Here is a 24,743-nt window from a genome sequence, read left to right as displayed (position 1 = left end):
TGTGGCATTGACCATTGAGTTCCTGCCACAAATCCAGCTCTGCAGTGATAATTCTGGTGAGAAAAAAAAATCGGTGATTGCCTGACACAGGTTCTTTATTCTTCCACAGGCTTCACATCTCATTTTGTATTGATTTTACAATATTCTACTACAGTTACAATGCTGTCGATAACCTCCCTCCTCAGTTCACCTCTGATCAGTTAACGGTTTACTTCCTGTGTGCCCCTTTATGGTGATCTGGCCTGCTGGAGTTGTCTAGTCTGTGTTCTGTAGTGGACAGCTTGTTACCACACAAACAAAAAGCTGAAGAGACAGGAAGTCCTTATCTGGTTCAGGCCTGCTGCCAGGAGAAATACAGAGGGGTGCAATTGCAATCCACAGGGGGAGGGCACAAAAAGTCAGATCTTAAAAAAACGTATGAAAAATACTATATAGACATTCGGATGTAAGGAGACAGCTGGGGGTGCACTGAGGTCCATCTGGGCTGTTAATGCACCCCTAAGCACGTCTGGTTTCAAATGTAAGCTCAAAAACCATCTTTTAAAACATGCTTTCTATAATACAGAAGCCTTAATGAAACACCCCTGGAGCAACAAACAGCAAGCAAACAGCAGAAATGTAGACCATAATACTCAAAGAAAAACACCTCAAATGGCAGGAAGAGACAAAGCCAATGTCTGAGCATTAATTGACTATTAATTGCACTATTAGTATCAGTATTAGCATTAGTATTCCCTGTTCTAAGCAGCTTGCAGGGTGAGTTAGGTCTCAGGAAATGCAAGGCATTGTGTCATAGCCAGCATCTTCCGGTTGGATTGGTACTCAGACACAGGGAAAGCCCATGACCTGAAAAGCTGGAAAACTCAATGGCTCTTGAGACAAGATTATCGAGAAGAGAGCTGACCTCGGTTCATTACATGGCAAGAGACGCCAGCGATGGTGAATCTTATTTTCATATGCAGCACTCTAGCAGTGACTCAGGTGATTTGACCTACAGAGTCAAGAGGGGAGGATGAGGGAGAAAGCTGGGTAATCTGCACCGAGAACCACCGAGCTGTGAACTCCACCAGGCGTGAAAGAGGTCTGAAATATGAACTGCGCCTCCTGGCTCAGTTTGAAGCAGCACAGCCTCTGCATAATGAAAGCACACATTTGACTGAGGAGGGGAGTCCTTTAAGAGGTGTTCTGGAAGAAAGTAAGACTGGAAGTTTTACAAGTGGGATCTGGTTGTGGTACTCTGATTGTGGAGCTGGAAGAAAAAGTGGAGTAGCTGGAGGAGTTGTGTAACTCGTTCGTGACGAATTTATAACCCAACTTCTTTTTGGTTGATGTTCGTCCACCAGGCACATGAATAAATGAGGACTCAATCCACAGAGCACCAATCTGAGCTTTAAAAAGACGCTGGGGTTGTTCCGCGACAAAACAAAATGTAGGTAAAATGACTGGTCAGACATATTTGCTGCTTCCAGTTCAGACGTGAGACGGTCGTTGATTTCATGAGTGTTTATAAAGGGTCCCGGAGGGGTCATTCAGTTGGTGTGTGCCCCAACTATACACTTTCCCTGTTGAAATTCTGTTGAAATATTTAATTTAAATCTTCCAGTGACTTTTAAGATCCAACAAGAAATACACTGAAGATGATCATTGTCACATTTTTAATAGTAAAATCGTCTCTCTCAGTAAACAGTCCACGGTGGTCTTTAAGCAGTCACTGTCAAGCTGCAGTACTTTATGGAACAGTAACAGTGCAGGATATCCTAGCAATGGGATTCCCAGCAGACACACAGTGGTTCATGTGCAGCCCAGTCATGATCAGAGTGCACTGCAAGGATGACCATGTCCTTGTGGAGATGCAGCACCGGATGGTGGTTTATTTGTCTTATATCTGTTATTTCCGGCATGCTAAGCTTTTCTTCACGAGGGGAAGAATGCAAGCGGGAAATGCAGTGAAAAAACTGTGTTTAGGAAACATGCCGCTCAGATTGACTGACTGCTCATAGAGGTCACATCACGCTGACTGTGTTTTTTTTTTTTTTGGAAACTGTTGGGAATGTGAAGCTTGTGAGGGGAGTGCGCTATGCGATGAAGTCCTGTGATGGCTGACTGAACACTGTAACACTGTGACAATCTCACAGCTCTGTGAGATGTCACAGAAGAAAATATCATGTAGCCTCTCACTCTCAACAGCAACAGAACTAAGTAGTTCTATGTAAGACTAAATCCTAGGGAAGTGTTTTGTTAGCCATGTTTTTCAGTATAAAACCACTGACTTTGTGGGTGTTTGATATGTCAAACTGGACACTTTCTCTGATGTAGAGCAGTCCTAGTGGGCTATTTGCTGCGTAGCATATCAACACAATATCCAATTCACAGACATTTACCTAGAATTCGCACAGATATCAGACAACAGTAGCATAAACATACAATGACTTAGCAATTACATAGCAACATGACACAGATTTGCTGTTGAGGTTCATTTAATGTATTGCCATTGATCAGAAAGCTTCAGACTCATTTCACTGATTACTTGAGCATGTTAAATGACAATTATAAAATAAACTGGTAATACATGTACCTTTGTGTGTCCTTTAAAGGGAGAGATATACTTTTGCTATAGTGCTTATGTCGTTGTGCCCTGTAATCGTTGCTCAGTTTAAAGCCAATTAACATCTTTAGTTTGTAATGTGTCATTAAAATCCCCCACCATGTAATAATGGCTGCATGTATCAGTGATGATCCGGGGACCTTTAAATGAACAGTGATGGGCATCCATTCTTCTCACTGTGTGCTGCTCAGTTGGGAATAATGACAACGAAAAGTTACTTCAATTTATTTACAGTGCTAAATTATAATTCAAAATAAACTGAAGAACACATAACTTCAATTGTCTTTTTTTGTTTCAGATAATTATGGTTGCACATCAACTCAAATGACATGCAGATCTGAGTAATGACACGGTAATTACATTTTACCTAATACCTAGCAGCTGCGCAAACATTTGTAACAATAAACTGGCAGTCGAAAGACTTCATCACGTAGAGATGAATTTCCATAGTCATTACTTTTGACCTGAGCTTCACAATGGGTTTGAAGCCTTTTAAGAGATTAGTGCGGGTGGAAGCATTTGGAGGCATGCGATAAGAAGATAACACCACTTCTGTTCATCTAAAGAGGATGTTTAAGGAAGAGAACTTGGGTTATGACTTGACCACAGTCACCTCGCTTAAATCCCATTACAGATCCTCGGGAATAAATTTTTATCGGAGGTACAGGAGTAAAACACGGGAGACTGCGGGGAGCTCTAAGGCCATATTCATAAAGATTATGGGAGTACATTATTAAATGCATTAAAATTTCTCTTAAAATTCTTGTCATGAGGTAAAGTTAGGAGTGTACTTATTACAGAGAAGATAAAATCTCAGACTTAAGACCTAAGAGAAAATCTCAGGCTTAAGACAGACTGTGTGTTACTAGGAAAGTCACATGAGGCTTATGAGGACACATAGTGAATTTATGTTCCTCATATAGGTACGGGCATGACTATGAATGTGATGTTATGGGAAGCCACACTTTATTAAAGCAATTTTTTTAGCAGATCTCTAACTTGGAGAAGGCGTTTGCTGATCTCTGGTGCTGTTCTCCCAAGCATCCCTCCACCTCCCTAAAGGAATGTGTTTGTGATAGATTCATGCAAATTGCAATGTGCAGCACTTGAATCACTGTGCAGCTAGCTACATGTCAGCAAGGACCATAATGCATTTGGGAATAATGACTTTTGATACAGTTAAATTAATGCACACTGTGTAAGAAAGATATAAAATGTGAGTATATGTTTTGTGAGTATATGTTTTTAACAAACGTTACTAAATTTGAGTAGGATATAAATACAGTATATACTTTATGTGCAGTGTTTTTCAGTCAATCAAATGAAGTTCAAATGAAAATCAAATGAAGTGCTAGAAAGAGTACATTAAGTACTTACTTGATCAGCCCCCCCACCCCCTCCCCACCACAGCCCACACTCACACACACACATACAAGTTACCTTCAAAATGACAATTAAATATGCAAGAACATGTAGAATTAGCTTAGTCAGATATCTGCTGTGTGTGCTCATTCAACAAATACGCACATTATGCGTACATGTGTGTATATATATATATATATATATATATATTTATATATATATATATATATATAAAAAATCAAAGACTCTACATGTCAGAGAGAGGGAGGAAGGGGAGGTTACCCCCTCCCCATCCCCCACCCCCTTCGGTAAATCTCTGAAGATTGGCGGGCTCCTTTAATGGCAAGCCCCATGCACTGTCACGTGTGATTATGTCGGCGGCATTACTGAAGCCTTTGACTGCCTTCCCCTTTTCACCGGGGGGAGGTCTTTCCTCACCCCCCAGGAGAGGCACACAGCCGCAGCTCTCGGCTCAGCGTCATTTAAGCACCTGCACACTAAACGCACACTTTAACGCAGACAGTGGTGTTTAAGTCACCTAATGCTATTCTTTCGCTTTGCAGACAGCAGTATTTACTGAGTTATCCACTTTTTCACTCCCACATACTTCAATTTTTAATTGGAAACATGAGATTTTCATTATTGATGTGGCTTTTCCCTTTTTTGAAGATTTCAATTTTTAATATCCCATAATGAAACACAGAATTTGCATTAGCAAGTTGCTTTGCGGACACCATTTAGATACTTAAGATATTTTTGTCAACTGTACACCCTGAATCTTCTTGAAGCGGAATTTCGACCTTAGCAACTATTGCTGAGTGTACGGCAGGACACAATTAGAGATTTAAAGTCAGCCCTTAGGTTCACAGAGAGTCCAGTACTCTTGCCATCGTAGCACTTGTCCATCCGTCTGCTCTGTAGATGTCAGTAACTTACTGCATTGTATACAACAACAGTGCTTGGTTTGAGAAAGAGATAAACAGAAGTGCACGTCATGTTTGGCTGGATTGGTTGAAAAGAGGGGTAGAACTTCAGGCTAAGACACAAGTGGAAAAGGTCCGGTCCACAATTAAGGAGGCACATCACCACCCATCAGAAGAGCATGAGGAAACCCGCTTACCACCTTAAATCCACCTTTAACAGGCTGACCTACAAAGCCCATTCCCCCGCGCAAGGCCACCCTCTCCAACCTGCCTCTTCATGCTTTTTTTTCTTGACCAATTTTAGGAGCAATTAAATGAAATATTGAAGCATGCCTCTGAAAGCTCTCTCTGCTCTTGTGCAACTTTGCCCTCCCGCCTCCACTCACGCGCGCGTGCACACACACACACGCACATACACACACACACACACAACTCCTTTTTATGAAAGCAGAGCACATCATCTGTGTTAAGTGATGCTGTAGAAGAACCGGGATCATGGCAGACGCCTCGTCATCCCTCGTGTTTTATAGGACAGCTCAAATACAGCAGACGGCAGCTTTGTTGTAATCACACAGGGAACTCATAACGAGGACTTGCACGTGATGTCTTATCACTGATGTCTTCTCAGCACATGAGTTCCAGTGGCCAATATGTGCTGCACACTGCTAAGCGAGACTGACTAGAGTGTGGTGGGATAAAACCCACCCTGAGATCAGGATACCCCAAATCCAGGCTTTTTGAAATAACATGCAATGGAAAATAAATGGACTGGCTTTCAGTACTCATGCCTATTACAAAGAATGGTCGGAGAGTATGCACGGTCTGACTGATCAGTCTGGAAAGCGCTCTTACTATTTGTAGAAAGGGGCTTGCTTGCCAGATTAGCTTTATTTTCACTTGAAGGGCAGGCGGTTTTAAGGCCTGTTAATTTATGATGTTAATTGCTCTTCAGAACCACACTTTGTTCTTGAGAGCAGATTCTTGCATTAGACGTGATCCCGAATGCAGGCCCTATCTGACCGTGAGTACAGGTGAAATCCAGCTAAGGCAGCCCATCTGTCAGCCCCGCAAGAAGAGCGTGACCTGTTTATTACCAGGGATGGGTCAATATTTAGATGTTCCTTTGGATCAATAAAAATGGATTAACTGTTATTCCGTCTTGTCAAGCTTTCACCATCAGCTACTTGCTAATTACACTTGCAAAAAAAAAAAAAAAAAAAACTGACAGGGGAAGAGCAGCATGCAATAATTCTTATCAATTTCTAATGTACAATGTTCAATGACTTCTGACTTGTTTTAATTTACGTGCCAAGAAGAACGTTACCATGTCATATTTTACTCAAATCGAAGATGCGTTTCCCCTCAGCAGTATCACTAGAACACACACACCCATCTAGTGGCCATCCCCGGTATTGCATCCTTGTTTCAGGAATGTCCAGGTATTGCAGATGCAATAAAGTGCTCCGTCAAGGTCTGCAAGCTTTTATCTGCTCAACCAAAGGCTCTGAGCTTTCAGGATAACAGGCACTAGTACTGAACGGACACAGTACACCAATAATTCGAGGAACATAAACATGAAGAGGCTGGATCCTCTCACGCGGAGCAAACATTTCACTGCAATTCCAGGAATGTTTCCGCTTGTCTGGGGGCATGCTTACATGACTACGGTCTGTCGGCTAAATCCCGCAAGAGCATCCGTGCTTGAGCTCACTGATAAGCACAAACAACGGCGGCGATGCTTCAAGCGAGATGTTACAGATATGTCGTGCGCAACATCTTCTAAAACTCCCATGAATTACTGCAAAGATTAATTCTACATAAACACGTGGCAAAACGTTATATTGGACGCAAAATGTTTCATAGCTATGCGTCTGACGCATGTGTGAGTCTGAAGGCTTGAATTCATTATTGACGCAAATTATTGCCAGGGCAAGCACTGTGCAATTACTCATACACAATTAATTTCTCCTGCGTCACTTACAGTTTACAGCACCTACAAGGGTACTTAGTAACAGGAATTGGTCAGCACCTGTAGTAAAATTTTAAATTATTTACAAGATATCACCCCGCATGCTGACCGGAATAAATTTACATAAAACAATTATATTTTCCACATCCATTTTATAATTAAAGTATTTTAAACTCCCCGAACCACTTAACTCTTTTTAAATGTCAGCTCTGCGTTGCTCTATTCAAATGAGCGCTTTCCTGCGCGATCTTTGAGGCTTGACTTCATGGTAATTGCGTGTCCTGGCTGTTTGTCACCGGGCGCGCTCTGAGTCATCTCAACGAGATGATGAAACTTAGGTATTCAACAGCAGTCGCATTATTCCAGAGTTCAACTCCAGCAGTGGAAAGAAATGTCATCTTAAGAAGTGTCCACAAGGGGGCAACGACGAATTCATCACGGAGCTGTCAAATTTAGTAGCTCAACTCTGACGTGGTACGCTATACTAACGTCACCTTCCTCCATCATGTCGGAAAAACAGACCCTGTAGAGGAATGAAATGTATATTGTCCTGCTCTGTCTCTGATCCATCAATGAAGAGTCAACAAAGGGATCTTTTTCTGACCAACAATGAACAAATATTTTCTGTTTCTTTGTTTTGAACCAAGACACATTTATGTTGACAAGTATGATATAATGCTTAAGGACCTGAGCCAGACCAAGAACCAGAAGCTTGCAGGTTCTATTCTCACATGTGACAAAGTTTTTTAACCTTAGGAAATGTGATTAAAGATGCTTGCAGCTGAACATTAATAATATATATATATATATTTAATTATTACTTTAAATATAGTTTATAATTTGTGTGTTTTAATTGTGTCTTTATTCATTCATTAATTCATTCATTACTGCATTTATTTATTTTTTGCAATACTTCTGTTTGCTGCAGAGATATCCACAGGCGTGAGTCTGTCATTTCAAATCAGGGAGCCAGAGCCCAGACTGGTTATTTTTGGAGATCAAGCTAATTCTAGACACGAGGCCCCCATATTCTTCCTCACAACTATCCTTGACTCCTTCAGGGTTTGGCTGTTCTTCAGGGGTAAAAGGGAAACCTGTAAGTGAAGCGTGTCATCCTGGATATGTGTTTGCTGAGCAAATAAATAATGTTGACATTTTTACCATGAATATAGGTACTAAGGGTATATTTTGAAAGAAACACCAATGCCGCAATTATGACTTCCACGTGTTATGTATGGCTGTTAAATGTAAGCAGTGCGTGCAAATGACTGGGTGTCTATTAGGATCACTTTAGTTCCATCCAAAAGTCTCCAAATATACCCTTTCTCACAGCTGACATTGATTGCTTCTGTGGCTGTATAAAGAGATGATAGGCAAAACCGTAAGCTAGGCAAGTCTCCCCGGACAGAAGTGTCTGCCAAGCAAATAAATAATGTAATATAGACAAGCAAACTCAGGGTATCTCAGATGTGCCCTTTTGACTGCTTCTGTTGGCTCTGAGGAGGCTGTGATCTGCAGAAGTCCTGAAGGAGTCTGAGAGATACTGCACTGCATGCGAAGAAGCCTACAATGTTTATCCTTATCTCAGACTTCAATGGCTGGATTGATGAGGCACAGCAATGGCATTTACAGTAACCCACATTTGGCTGGGAAGACAGATTTATGCATGACAGAAATAGCTTTAAGGAGGATGTATAGGACAGTACAGTACAGTACCATTCAAGAAGGGGTTTTCTTTTTTTTTTTTTTTTTTTTACTATTTTCCATATTTTAGAATGAAAGAAAAGAGATCAAAACTATGAAATAACACAAATGGAATGATGCACTGAGCAAAAAAGTGTTAAAAATCAAAGCTATCTTATATTTTAGATTCTTCAAAGTAGCCAAAAATTATTTTTTGAAATATTTTTTGGAAATAAATTCATACATAGGCATAAACTTCACTATTTATATTTGTCTAAGAAACAAATTTCAAGCATTTAAGCATAAATCTTTAGATCAAAATGTCTTTGAATGTATTTTCCCATTATCTTAATCAGGTGTGTTAAAAAAATTTGACTGGTACTGTACACAGAAAAGCAAGAATCTTTGGATTTACAGTCCCTGGAGTCCAGCCCACCAGAGCACCATTTCAAATCAGCACTGATAGACCCTGTCTGTGGATATTCTGGATGTGGATGGGCCAGTATTGGTCTTAGGACAGTGGGTCCTTCCCCCACATCTGTTTTTGGCCATGGGACAAGGATGGAAAATCCTTCTCACTAATAGGTGAGAAGGGTGTTATGAACATCACTATGGGTGGAGGTACCACATGCTAACATTCTCTGAGCCATACAAACCAATCAAATGACTTTGCCTTCCTTGGCACATTTCAAAATAAGTGAGTCACTGCCAGTACCTCTTAGCTCTACTTATTTTAAAAGCTGCACTCTCCTGTCATTAGACCCCCATTGGTATACTCAGGAGCCTGTGTAGATAATTCTAATCCATAGAAAATGTTTTAGTTTCACACACAGTATTGGTCACATAGAAAATAGAATGTAGGCCATTTCCTGAGCGTTCATTTTCAGCTATTTTTCTTCCAGACACTTTCGATTTCAATCGCCAAAATACACAGTTAATGTTACTCCTGAAATGAATCATTGCTCATTTTTCAGAGAACAGCTACTGACGCTGTTTTACTTTTTTTTTTACAGTTTTATTTATTTACATTACATTATTACTTTACGTGAAATTTGAGATGATAAGGAGCCGGACTTTAAAGAGTTGCAGGTTCAGTTCCTGCAAAGAAGGAACTCTAACCCTAACCCTAACCAGTCACCATAAATACAGAATGAGCCAACATGTAAAAAAATAAATCTAAAATGAACATTTCGAAACAGTTTTGTGTTACTGAATACAAATCTCAGGTATGATTTCAGGACAAAGTCCGGGGCATTGCCCAGGAGTCCACTGTGAGCTGGTGAAGATGACTGGAGGTTGAATGAGGATGGAACATTGACCTTTAAAACCTGACCTTGCATAGTTTATGGCAATGCAGACTCATTATTTCAGAACACATTTGCATCAGGAACACAAGCTGTAACTTGGGGGACTCGTTAATAAAGCTATAAAGAGGCCTGTGCAAAGAAATACAGACAGTGATATTGTCCCCTGTGGACAAATGGTAAAATATGAGCGCTGTTGTTTTTTTTTTTTTGTTTCCAGATCCAGCTGGCGTCTCCTCTGGCCAGAATGGGAACTACACCCCCTGGTCCCCTGCTTCACTGTGAGAAGCCTGGATCAGCTTCGGGTTCCTGTAATCAATCCCAAAACCCCAGGCAATGACATTTACAGAGGAGATCCCAACAGCATCAGGGAAACAAGCCAAGCTTCAAAACAAAATCACTGCCTCATTTGCTTTTCCCTGTACAAAAGGGCAATTTCTCAGGGGATAACAATAAAGCAAATGTTTTCCGGCCACCGTTTGTTGAGATTTGCAAATGTACATCACCTCATTATTTATCTTGTGAGGAGAGGCCTTTTTCCAAAGTGTATTACAGCAACCAGCTCACAGTTTAACATGATTGTTCTGCAATTCATTTATTATGAGGTTTTCACTAGACTAAAAAACAGAGATGGAGTTTTGCTTAAGGGCACGAGAAGTGTTTGCCCACAAGGGATTCCAACACACAGCCCTCAGGCCCAGGGTCCAGTGCTCCCAACGCAACAGCACACGCCACCCCATAGAAAACTGGACACCAGATCACACAGATATTATCCATAGAAACTGTGCAGAAAGTACAACCTACAGTTCAGACAGATTAACTCACACTCACTCTAACTCACCACTAGGTGTCCCTAGATGCCCGTGACTGAGCTGACAGACTGAAAATATATTTCAGCTGTTTGTATAATGTAGATCATCTTCCAGTTCTAAGCTGCTTTGAGAGTTATGTGTTTCCTTGCTCTGCCCTGCCCTGCTTGCAGTACAGGGTTTAGAATGGCCTTTAAGAATGCAAAGAACAAATAGGCTGTGGAATTACATGATATCAAGTCGTTTACACAAAATCGTTCCCGTTTCATTTTTCAAAATGGTTCTGAGGCTGTGTGAGAATTCTTCAGTCTTCAATGTAATGTTAACATTGGCTTCTCTACTGCATAAATGAGTGAAAGAATGATATGAACCCATGCTGCGGTTTTAACTGTGGGCACAGAAGGCAGAATTTCCTGCTTCCTTGTTAAGCCAAGATCTTAGTGACTGATATGGCAGTACACTTGGCTTTTTCTTGTCTAGTCTGGTTGCACAAGTTAACTTACAGTAGTGCTATGCTCACACTTGCTGGTCTAGGAGTGTTGTTAGTCTGGTCTGACACCGTTGCTTGTTCCCCTTGAATGAATACACTATTATTCTATTGTGCTCTAAGTCACTCTGGGTAAGAGTGTCTGCTAAATGAATGTAATGTAATGTAATGTAATCCACCAACACTCAAAAACTCTGGATGGAAGGTATGTTTTGGCCTTGGCACTAATCAGAGAAATTAACCAGCTAATTACCTAGCTGGAATGAGAGGGTTTGGATACCGCAGCCTTCTGGGAAAAGGATTAGGCTAAAAAAAAAACCCCACAGTATATAAGCAACTGCCGCGACTCCTGTGTCACATGTCACCCTGTCACAAAGATGCAAGTGTGAGGGGTGAGGCATCTGGGCTGTCACAGCCAGGGAGACAGCGGGCTGTATCAGAGCTGCCACGGACGTGACCCTACCTGCCACCCTGATGCCAGGGAGAGGGGACAGAAAGACAGAAGGAGGTCACACAGTCAGGGGAGGAACATGAGTGTGTCTGGAGATTTGTGGTGTGAACTGATGGCTTCTCAAATGGCTGGCATTCTGTGTCAACTCTCACACTTTTTTTTTCTTTCTCAGGTAAGAATGGAGTTCAAGATAAAGGTAGGACAAAGGGATAAATAGACGCATACACGCAATACCTCTTAAGTGTCAACCTGAGTTCATCTGAGATAAGGCCAGGCATATCAAATAAATGAAAAAAAAAGCCAAGTAGGTATGTGACTGGAGCTATGAGTAATGGTATTGCTCATCACAAAACAGAAACAGTTTTCCAAAGTCAAACAGGTTTGAAACACTCACTGCAATGAAAAAAACAGGCCTCTGAAGGTAGGTATGCGGACAAATGAAATGCCTCTTCCCCTCAGCATATTAAAAATGTTTATATTTAGATCCAAAGATACAACCTTCTTTCTTTGCTGTCATGATCACATATTTTTCTCCTATCAAACACTGTGCACAGAGATTCTTCAGAAATATTAATCATTTTTTTCCTGGCATGCATCACTGCAGCCAGACCTTGATAAAGCAGTCTATTGTGAATGGTAGAGAAAAGGCCTTTGTTAAAAGCACATTTGAATAACTACAGTCTGAAAGGACATTTTATTTCATGATGGCTAGAGGGAGCAGAAGTAGATAGATTATCAAACTGTCATTTCTTAGACTTCCAAATGCATGTTTAATCAAGTTAATGCAATAGCCATAATGGATTGTATGCACAAGAACAAATCTAAGATTCAGTAATTAGACATTAAAATGAATCAAATTTAAATGAAATAAACTGCCACCACTCACATAAATTGTGTATATCTTAGCCTTAACTATATTAATTTCACTTGCAAAAGATTTTTTTTTTTTTACAAATATTTGCATTTGGTGCCTAAAACTGAAAATTCATTATCTTTCTCTGCTCTTGAAAGGCTTCTGGGAATTTAAGGTCTTCTTCCAATCTCATGTGTTTATCAATTAACTGGTGCTAATTATAGTAATTAACTCAAAGAATTTTGATACTTAGGTTATGCTACTCAGCTCTATATCTGTTGCTCTGTGAATAGTGTGATGTTAAACCCTTTGGGCAGAAACTCTGTGGAATTCTGCAGAAACAAATGGGTTCTGATGAATCCTTTTGATCATATTGAGCTTAGAAATGAACAGTACTGTTAGCCAAGTTCTACCTACTTCAAACGGTGGGAGAAAGCTCTGAACTGTGAATGCTTTTGCTTTATGACCTACATAATTTATTTTTTGCAGGCAGAATTCTCTGTGGGCACTTGCATTTGGAAAATCAAAATGTGTAGGTGCATTTCAATTGTAACTCATGACAGAAAAGCAATGAACAAGAGGACATTCTTTCAATGCATTGCTTAAAGGAGATAGGACAAATGGCTGTGAAAAAAATTCAATGCATGGAATCTTGTCCCACAGACAACGGTTGAGTGCTGATGTGCTCAGAGGATAGCTGTTCTATGACAGAGAGAAAGAATGCAATTGCGAGTGGCAGTGATTGCCTGTTGTAGCAAAACTTTCTGTTCCCATGTATCAAGTAATGTGCATCAAATGGATTTAAGATGACAACACAGTTGGCTTCACACTATATCGAAAAACCTGATGTTTCACCTTTATTGACTTCACTTAGCTTGTGAAGTGAAGTGACTTCCCCTTTGCTGTGCTACTTTTCTGAAAATTAGTAACAAATGTGGAATAAATGAAATTAAATGCACATTGTAAAAATACTCAGCCTTTTTAGCCAGAGATGGGATCAGAATTCTTCATACTTCTCATTTTAAAGACCAGGAGGACAATATGAAAAAAATGGCTATGTGTGACATACTGGAATATATGTAACTATCTATTTTTGTCCCTCCATTCTTGGCTGATGGAGATGTGAGGGAAAATATCAAAGGTGGTGTCACAGTATCTCTATGGTGAAAAAGCAGGACATGTCCTAATAAAAAATAAAGCACAGAGAACTGATGTAGTGGTTAGATATAACAGACTGCTGCACCTGCCCTCGCTTCACTGGACCAGGGGTGTTTTGCAGCCATGCAGGTGGGTGGTAGCTAGCTAGCTAGCAAGCAGTGTTAGCCCTTTTTCAAACCATCCATCATGTCAGATCATTACAAGAAATGATGGCAATCTCAGGGTTTTGTTCATTTCCTCAAACATACTAACAGGTTTACAGTAATATGCCTACCTTGTTCGTCAACTCCAACTGCTTCAGATGTTTATTATCACTGTTATTACCTATCTTTATTATTTATTACTTAAAATGAATTTGGCTTCCAGAACATTATAAAAACAATACTGAGCCAGCAAGCTGCAGTTGAAGAATATTCCTCTTTATAGTGATTTGAGTACAATATTGGCCTATTGTTCATCAACTTCATGAGTCATAACTTTTTAAGCATTTTTTCCAATGCACATTGCTTAGTTTTTTTTCTACCTAGACAGCCAATTAAGATGGCAATTGCAAGATGGTACCATTATTTATGACTGTTGTGGTGAAAGCTGGCCTCCCACCCCTGTAGTCAATATTAAACTTTGGTTAAATGTTTGTTTGAGTTTGATAGGGAACACAAAGAAATACTCCCACAACATTTTGAAATGCAGAGCATTTCCTGACCGGGCTTGACTACAGAAGGACTACAGAAATGGCAATGGTGCAAGCAATTGTGATGTTGTTTAATCACCAGCAAGGGCCCTGCAGTTAAACCACTTCAAGTAATCACTTGCAGCTAACCCAGGAGAACTGCGGCCCAAGTTTACCAGCTGCGCAGCCCCGCAGTTAAGATGATGAGATGTCTATCTGACCTTGTGCTAAGTGCAAAGTGTATCGGATGGTCAGCTCCTGAAGATACCCTTTCCTTTCCTTCACAGAAAAATGGAATATTCCTGTCCAATTGGTGAAAGGCAATCCTTTGGGAATTGGGCTTGATATTTCAGCTTTTTTTAAATTGATTTGTTGTCCTTAATTGAAGGGTAAATTAAACTCTACACAGCTTTGTGTTCAGTGACCTTTTCCCTCAGAGTCACATGGGGCATGATATTTGTGGTGATAGCTGACACATAGTCATCAATATGTAAGCTTCTGGTCCATTCAGACTGACCCACTTCCCTTGGTCTATTTATCCATAGACTCCATTGTTCTAATAGATACATATCAATTCAGAAAGACATCTGGTGTACATTAGATGAAGGTTAGTGACTCTATAACAAATAGTGTTTACAAACTTTGATTACAAACTTTGATTTTCTCTGGGCACAGCAATTTTTTTTGATTACTAAAACATTTTTCCATTCCTTCATTCCGGTAGTGAAATTCAGGTTGTCACATTTACAATACATTAAACACACGTACGGAAACACATGCGTATATAGACACAGACATATCTTTTTTTGCTTTGGTCACATAAAAAGAAGACAATCAGTGAAGTGTCACATTTGTTTTTGTAGCCGTACCTGCTGTCCTGTGCTACATCTTGTGAGAGCCACATTTCTGTTGGCTGTCATTAAAAGGAAAAAAAGAGAATTTTGTAAACTTGAGTAAAATAAAAGGTGGATTATTTCTAGAGAATATATATATACATATTCAACAACAACAATGGCGATATACATAATATGAATAATAAGATGAATTATCCCTTTATGGCATTGCAAAATACTTAGACGAATGTTTCCAGTACAAAGCAGTACTACCTTCACTTTACACAATTGACTATTTGTTTTTGTATAACAGATTAATATAACCATTATAAACTATTATAAATATGTAATTAATAGTTGATTGTATTGTGTCTGAATCAACTGTAAAAAGCCATGTTAGTTGCCTGTGCTAGTTCCTCATTCTTCAGTTTTAAAGTGACATTTGGGAGGATATTATTTGTCTGGATATTAAAATTATCCATTATACCTAAAATGTATAAATGTGAAATTGTGAATATTGGAAACAACAGGTAATGCAAACATGATACAAATTAACCACTTTTCCCTATCCAAAAAATGCGGATGTGCCGTCCTTGTTTTTTCATGCAGGTTTTTCCAAAGTCTCACACTAACACCATTTTCACAATGTGTAATAACAGCACTTCCCCCAGTCTGGAGGAAAACACATTCATGCTCATGGTAATCAAAGGTTTATTCAGGCTATGGGCAAACAACAACTTCATAAACCCCTCTTTCTCCCTCCATATCATTCCTGTGAATAATGCCACCTTTGCAAAGGGCATCCAATTTTGATTCAATTGGAAGGCATTTACTGGTCTCTGCCATGTTGCAATCATTACTCTGGGACAGATTGACATTTTGCTGTTGTCCTGGAGACTTGGTAAAAACAACCGTGGAAATGAAAACCCATCGCGGTGAGCGATCGGAGCGGCAATCACAGAGATTTAAATGCCTCGCTTAGCGTGCCGTTACCCTGCTGTGATTGGATTCCTGTGAGGTAAATACACTGAATTTCTAATGAGGCTGGCTTTCATCAGTCACCATGGGCAGTCTATTTCTCCCCGCCCACATTGGCATAATTCTCACACTCATACTCGCCGCTACACCGGAAGGATATTTCGGGAGCACTGCAGGGAAACCTCAGGCCAAGTCAGATCCCTCTTCTCCCGTTCAATCGGAGCTCCATCAATTATCAAAGGCAGGCCAGTCCATTATGCCACAGAAACACACTGCTATACATGCCAATGCAAACAAATCTTTGTCACATATTTTATAATGCAATTCAACACGACAACACATTCAATGCAAGCTAGATAGCTTATGTCACAACGCAGGCCGAGATACATTTCACATGTACTTAAATATGAGAGAATATTTTTTGTTAATATCTTTTCGGCCCTTAAAAATAAGCATGGACGTCCATGAGAGAAGCTGATTCACTGTGGTGTGCATAATTTATACTTATGCAACTGAAATTATAAATACATCTAAACTCGTTCTTATGGCTCTCTCATCTGCTTACCCAGGGGGTCCATGGGCCTCCAGACATCGTGCACAACACTGAAGATCAGACCTAGCCAATGACCACGTACAAAAACAGGGACATGAACCCTGACTTGCCGTCTGGCTCTATCACTTTCTCAAGACCCTCCATTCACAGCCCCAGTGACATGAACAATGTCCCTACACCCTACCTTGTCAATCTGTGGTGGACTACTGTCTGTCATTTAATGACTCATTAATGACTCAAATACATGCAAAATCTTTTTTTTTTTCATGTATTTCCAGGAGTTTATCTCAATTCCTGTTTTGCAATTCAGCACCAGATGATTTCTTGTTTCTTTCCCTCTAGAAATTATACACTGTAAAGCACTTTTTCACAATCTGAATCTAAAAGGCACAATATCAAAGAAACCTTGATTGATTGGTTGGTTGAGTGATAGACCAGTTTAAAATATTTCAGTGTTCTTCTGAGTAAAAAGGCATTTGGGTCAATACTTTGATATTGTAACAACAACTGATTCTTGACTTTTTATATCTCAACAAAGTTGAGGTCCAGAAAAACCTTTAAATAAAAGCAAGAGGATAAAGTAATAGATGGAAAATTAAGAATACAGTGCAAAACTGGCATGTAGTATTGTACAGTATGTCCCTTTACTGCTGAGGGACTAATTTAATTGCATTGTTGCCCATGAGCTAAGACAGGATGTGCTTGAGTTATACTGGGGCTTTTAATAAGTCAAGCACTTGTTTTCCCTTAAGGGGAAAAATCAATCATTCCTAAGGATTTGCCTGTGCTGAATTGATCATTCCACTAGAGGAAGCAGTAATCCTGGTCCTACATTTTGGCTCATTGGGGCTTAATGTTCTAAAACCAACAACCAGTAAAGGTAACCAATAACAGACCTATAAATTTCAGTGTCTGACATTGTTACAATTAGAACAGAGTGATGCATTAATTTTGCTTGTAAATGACATACAAAATTACATGTAAGTTTATCTGTCTAGAAGGTGTGCTTATCCAGTGTAACTTTCTGTATATGGATGACGTTTTACGCATTACACATTTATACATCTGGATTTGTTTATACTGAATTCATTCTTATTTTGTTCAAGAGTACAACAGCAGTTCCCTGCTTACAACCTGCATCTTTCCCAGCACCATGTTATTAATTACATTCTTACCCTCAAGGGCTGTTGGTCAAAAGTTCATACTCTCAGAATATGTCTGTATATGTCAGAGCAAACCCAAACACCTCATTCAGATTCAGTCGCATGAATTCAAGGGTGATGAAAAAGGTACTGCTAAGTCAAAACTGAAGCTCAGAAAATATTCTGGCAATAAATACATCACTAAAGCTTCCAGCCATGAGTCATTGCTACAGTATGTAAGATATGAATCTTATTTTCTGCATGTGAAACATGACAAGGCTGTTCAGATGAATCTTAATAGCTTATAAATGGTTTTCTCTAGTCTAGTATCCTAAACCTCACACCATTCTACAACAAGAAGGGTTCAATCCTGAGAACATGGCTTTCCAACACTGAACCAGGGACAGCTACTTATGGGTGAGAGCTTTCTTCATCCACACAGCTGATTACATTACTTGAAGTTCCGAACAAACATTTAGCAGGAGAATTTTAAGACAATCCCAATGCAATTTACCAAACCTAGTCAAACGGGTCTCATCCACAACTATAACAATCCCACCTTCCAGTTCCTCTCCGTGTCAGCTGTTCATGGCATCCCTTCTCCACTCTACCCCCCCCCCCCCCTTTCTTTTCCCTGTCTATGATGTCCACATTTGGGGTGGGGGGTCAACAAACTCAGCCCACAGCCAAGTGCTATCCCTTCATCAGATTCCAAGCGATGTAAAGGCTATAACCATATCACACCTTCAAGTTTTGATTGTGTCGAAATTCATATATACTGAATCAAACTTTGTGCATCTAAGAATTTCAGCTGAATAAGAATGACATTGATGTCATTCTCAACTCAGCTAACCCGGTTCATATTCACACCTGCACATGCTGTACAGTCTTTGACACATTTCCACAAGACAGAATTAGAAAACTTATAGTAACACTTTCAAGGAGAGATAATGCCTCTGGGAGGCATGTCAAGGATAATCATGTCTCACAGGCGAACTGTCCTTCTTAAGAAAGTGATTTGCAGAGCAAAGAATATAATTTATACTAAAATGCTCAAGGAAACAGTAGATCATACGTTCATTTGTGGACATGGCCTATAGTTTAAGACAGTACAAGATCACCACAACATGCTGACTTAAGAGCATGATGATTCTGGCCAAGAGGTACCTGTATGTGGAACTAATTAATTTGGAATTGGCCTGAATTCAATCAACATTAAGTTTGATTAACAAACTTCCAATACATTTATTTGTTTAATTTTTAAGTGAGTACAGAACTCTGTGAACTGTATTTGTAAAAAAAAAATCAATCAAGACTTGCTTTCAACTACAAGCCAAAGTTAAGAACAAATGTTGATTGAATCTTGACCTTAGCTTAAGAACAGCTTATTATGGCTGTTCATAAATTAGTGGTGATGGATGAAGTCCTTTGTAATGCAACAGAAAAAAAGGAAGTTGTCCTGGTTGTGTCCTCACATTCTTCTCCCATTTTTAGAAATATTAGCGTAAAGCATTCGAGGGACTCATTTTTGGTCAGTAACTGTGTGAACTCAGCCAAGACACATTTCCACATGATTGATCGCAGTAACACAACACAAGGGGAACTCCGATCGAGATGGAAAATCAGACTGAGGGTACGTGTGTGTGTGTGTGTGTGTGTGTGTGTGTGAGGGTATGTGTCTGCATGCATTCACATGTATGCATCAAAGAACTGAGGGCAAAAGAGCAGCTGACTTCCCTAATAGCCCATACAAGGGTGAATAATTCATCATGCAGCAGCCATTAACTTCCCTCTTTTAAACGCTTTTATCCTACTGGGTTCCACCACATCTTTTTTTAAATGTTGCTACTTTGTCATTTTCTCCAGGGTGACACAGATAGTTTCTACTACAGGATGAGAAGAGATGGCAAAAAAGGATACAGCATTTTTTCACCCTAAAAAAAAAATTAACACAGTCATCATGAGTCTGCTACCTTCTGTTCAAAGCAAGGTTCTATGTCCAGATTTCAAGCCAAAAATTGAAATAAATAAAGCATTTTTTCCAGTTCTGTTTTCATTTAGTCTAAATTTGGATTGTTGTCTTTTTTTACTTTGAGTGGGGTAAACAAATTTACTTCTCTAGGAAGAGTGTCATTAGAATAATACACTGGTAAATGTTCTCTTTAAACAAATCTTTGGATCTCTTCCGAATCAATCAGTCTATGTAGCCAGCAATGTCATTTGTGGGTCGGAGCCCACCCACCACCAACAGCTCATTTAATGGCCTTTAAAAATTCAAATTTTCCATTGACGTAATGGTGGTTGAAGAAGAGCACTCTTCTGTATCTCGGGCTTACATTGATTTATGAACATATCATTAGTCTACTTCAATGATCAGTTCAGACCATGAGAGCAAACAAACCTACCATTGTGCATTTGGACATCTTATTTCATTAGCATAGCAGATTGAAGACTGTTTCAGTATGTGTGTGTGTGTGTAAACATGCACCATGAAACACTGATGCATTGCAGGTAGGAATTTAAATGCATTCTGTGATGTGTTTTGTTGACTCACGTCTCTTCTGTGCTTGCGTGCTATGAAACACAGAGGTGACCATGAGAGGGCTAACAATAGCGTTTCAGGTTTTTTCATGTGGACAGCGAAAACACTTAGAGAGCCCTTCAACCATCAGAGAGAAAAAAAAAGCAATTATGTCACAATCTGTCACCAACACAGTCAGCAAGTGCAATGTGACACAGTGGCATTCCATGCGGATTTATTGTGAATCACAGATTCCCGGAAATCTACGACATCTGGTATCTCAGCATCGTTATATACAAGAACCATGAGAAGGATATGGCAAAAAACTGTAATGGGATTATAGCTTGCGCATAAAGCAAGGTCATAATAACCTGCTGCTTAATTACAGATGCATTATTACATAATTTATAGAGGATGATTGTAATACATAATGGTATATGGATGTGACTTGGGTCCACTTAAATGCACTTTAGAGGCTAAACGATGGCTGATTCTCTTTGAGGGTTGATGTAGCTTGTCTGCGTTTGACTGACACTGGAACCCTGCCCTGGCTATACGACATGCCGTGGCTCACATATCCCACTGAATGAACACAGAGGTCCTACAGGACTGGCCTGTTACTCACTAATGAATAGTTTGTGTTTAGCCAACAGGCTTCTCGAAAGACAACTTCCTCCCTGTATCCAAGCAACCCCTCTTGGTGACCACTGAATGCGTTGCTGTCTGTAGCTCTAGAAACAGCTGCACAGTGCCCCCTCCCTCCTCTGCATCAGTCTCAGAGGCTGAATATTCTCTAAAATGAAGATCACAAAAACAGCTACAACCTAGTAAAACAGTGGCTAGTATGTGTCATCACAGGTGTTTGTGGTTCATAACTGCAGATTCCACCAAACTTCGTTCGTTTGGCACCCAGCAACTCCACAATAACTTTCAGATCAAACAAACCTGACACACTAGCTGAAAGGACTGTTAGCCAGTGGCATAACTGTGTAAAAGTACTACACATAATATCCTGAAGTAAAAATTATAAATATTAAAAAAATTATTATTATGTACAATAATATATAATAATACAACATTTCTTTAATTATGCATATATATTTTCTATTGTTATTTATTCTATTTAAATTCCTTGTTTTAGGGCACAACAGCAATCCAAAACAAATACAAAACCTCTTTACTCATATATTATATGCATTAGAAAGCCATAAAATGGACTGCAATCTTGGGTGTCCCGGTCAAGAAGAATACTGTGGCTGAGTCACTAAACCAAAGCAGTTTGAATTATATGCACATCAGAGACTTTAACATGGGCTCTTTATCCCTGATGTCTGCAGGAAATGAGTCTGTTGTCTCCTTGAATACATTATTGGTCTAAGTAAAATGATTAAACATGATTACATGATACATGATTACTGAGACCAAGGGAGGTGGGATGCGTGAATGGAATGAACCATTGGTACTGACTCTGGATCAGTACAAAAGCCTAGGGCTTTTCCTCCACACTACAAAATATAAGACTAACCATTAGGAAATAATGATGAATTGAGAGAAATCGCCTTTGTTAAAGGCAAGCCATTATCATTTTTTTTAAAAAACAATTGCAATTTTTGTTCCAATTTCACCATTTACTGTCAGTCATAGCACAGCAAAGAATTCAACTACCCCCAGCTGGAGTCTGGACAGAAATCAAAATTCATCCCTCTCGTTAAGTGTTTGTTTATCATTCTGCTCCACAGAGTATGTTCACTCTAATTAACCTTTGTCCATAAAACAGACACAACATTCCCTTAACTATTACTCCATTTGCTGGAGCAAGCAACGGGAGCTTATCATTTAATGTGAATAACTTCACGATTATTGCTGCATCAGTATAATACATTTTGGATGGAATGTGCTGTTTGTGCCTGATAATTGACTTTTTCTTTTTATTTGTATTGGAGCTTGTTCTGGGAGAACCTCGGGCAGCATACACCAGATTCTCAGCATGAAATTCAGATGCATTTGAATTAAAGCAAGTTTTTTGGTTTGCTTTAACTGCTTTCACAGAAAGCATTAGGTGATCATTGACAGGAAGGGACCACTTATTATGCACAGGGCGTAATATGCGTAAGGACAATGTCACCCTCTCCCCTTGTCTCTGCCCTTTATTTCTTGAGAACGAGTGACTTGGGTAGTACTGAGAATCATTATCAAAACTAAACATCTTTGAAAAAAGGTTGGCTAACATCGCTAATGAAGCAATGTGACAGGAAGGAGAAACAGGAAGCTGAAACTGATACAGTTGCAAACTTGCTTATCTATACTTTCTACACTGGTGTCAGTTGCACCAGTGTTGAAAAAAGCAGTCATCACGAAACAAAAAATTGCTTCAAAAATATGCACGCATGCATATATTGCTACATATTTTAAAATACATTTTGTAAACTATGTTCACTTAGTTTGTGCTTTTGTAATTCTTATTGCTTTTTTGACAAAAGGTATATTTAAATAAAAATTCAGTTAGATGCAAATGTCAATGAAGCAAGCAACTGTATTTATTTTTACACACACATTTCTATTACTCCATATACATATATGAAGCACTGGCTCATGTCACTCTATAACACATTGTTGGGCTGAATTGCTTCCCCATGAGCAAAACAAAGGAAAGTCAGTCAATTGGGGTTTACAAGGTGTCCACCACCTGCAAAATAACAACTCACCACCCACACAATATTAAGACTTAGACAGAAAAACAGATCAATAACAGATTTAATAAATTCAGATTTACACAGTGGGATGCCGTGGGGGTCCGACACCGTGGTGAAGAAACTTCCCTAAGGCGTGATCCCAGGCGTGCGTCAGACTGGGGACATCCCTCTCAGATCAAGTTTCTGGCGAGACGTTCCCCTACTTTCACTGCTGCCTGAGTGGTTAACGTCAACGAGACCCGGGTCCCCTGTTACCATATGGATTGTCTCTTGAATGTCGCCGCCGTGTTCAGTTCCTGCCTCCGCCCGCGCTGATCCTGCATTCTGCACACGTGCCGTACAGCTGTCGGCCATGGCACCGCTGCGCACAGCATGTTTACGGTTACCTCTGCGGGCAGACTGCCCACATGAGCCAAACCTCCAGCAGCTTAGCAGTGTTTGACGGAAATGTCAATGCGCCTTTCTGCGCATCCTTGAGGGAAAATGTTGCTGTCAGGACTGAACACCCCCGCCCCCCCAACAATTCCCAAGCCAAGTCAATTTATTCTCCACAGCAAGCTATATGGAGGTTTCAAGGTTACCGTAATACCTCCTTCAGCGCTTTTCTTTTTTCAAGTTAGTTTACAAAAATATAGTCTAGGTGCTGTATCTAAGTAACTCACCTAAGTAAGGCACTGACAAATTTCTGGAGACTGGCTGTCACCTACTAGTTGCTGTTAGTAATTATAAATATATAATTATATCATTATATATAATACATATACAATGTATATACAGTATCTATATCTGTATGTATCTATATCTATCTAGTTCTAATATATTTACATATATTAATATTAAAAGCGGTGATTAGCGAGAATCTTTTCTTACCATGTTTAGAGAGTATTCTCCAGACACAGAGTTGGGTATTTTTCAAAAGGAGATGCTAACACCACAAGAAGTCAGGCAGCGGTGACACACTCAGATTTTTCACAACAGATAAATAGACTAGTGTTTGTCAAATTTGTATGTTTCAGTTATTACTTGTAATCTCATCAAATTGAAGGCTTTCATGTCTGTGACCCACTCATCAGGTGGATGAAACCTGTTAAATTTTCCTGAGTTTCATTTTGAACATTTCATTCATTTCATTTCGATAATCTCATCTCTTTGAGCAATGCCCATTTCACAGGATGTTCCTATGTTCCGAGATGAACAGTGACTATTTAGGCCTAATGTACCCCATTAGTCTGACCATGGTTCATAACTATGGGCCATTTTACACAGCTGAACAGCTGGAATCATTAACCTCATTATGTGAGATCATCCCATCAGGGCATGATGGCTGACATTTCAGGACTGTCCCCTGGGTCTGTGCTCCAGCCCAGGTCTGGAAACCCCCATTACACCCTAGGAGATTTCAGATGTTGTACTTATTGTATCACAATGTGTTATGGATATTGTGATGTAGTGACAGTACGATATATGGTGGTGTATGTATTTGACTTCCCTTAGTTTTCTAGGCTGTTTAGTTTCAGATTAACTAAAGTTAAGTGTGGTAGTGCTTGGTGATTATGCTCACATTCATTGACCTGGGAGTATTGGTAGTCTGGTCTGACACTGTTGCTCATTTAACTTGGATAGATACACCTCTGTTCTCTTGTGCTGGAAATTCTTCTGCATAAGAACTTGTGCTAAATGAACGTAATGTAATCTAATGTATTCTCAGGGACTTGAACAGGAGGAGTGTCCTAGTGAGGTTCTGAAAGT

The sequence above is a fragment of the Megalops cyprinoides genome, chromosome 5 (assembly GCF_013368585.1).
Source record: "Megalops cyprinoides isolate fMegCyp1 chromosome 5, fMegCyp1.pri, whole genome shotgun sequence".
In the NCBI taxonomy this organism is placed as follows: Eukaryota; Metazoa; Chordata; class Actinopteri; order Elopiformes; family Megalopidae; genus Megalops; species Megalops cyprinoides.
Note: the sequence above shows the minus strand (reverse complement) of the source record.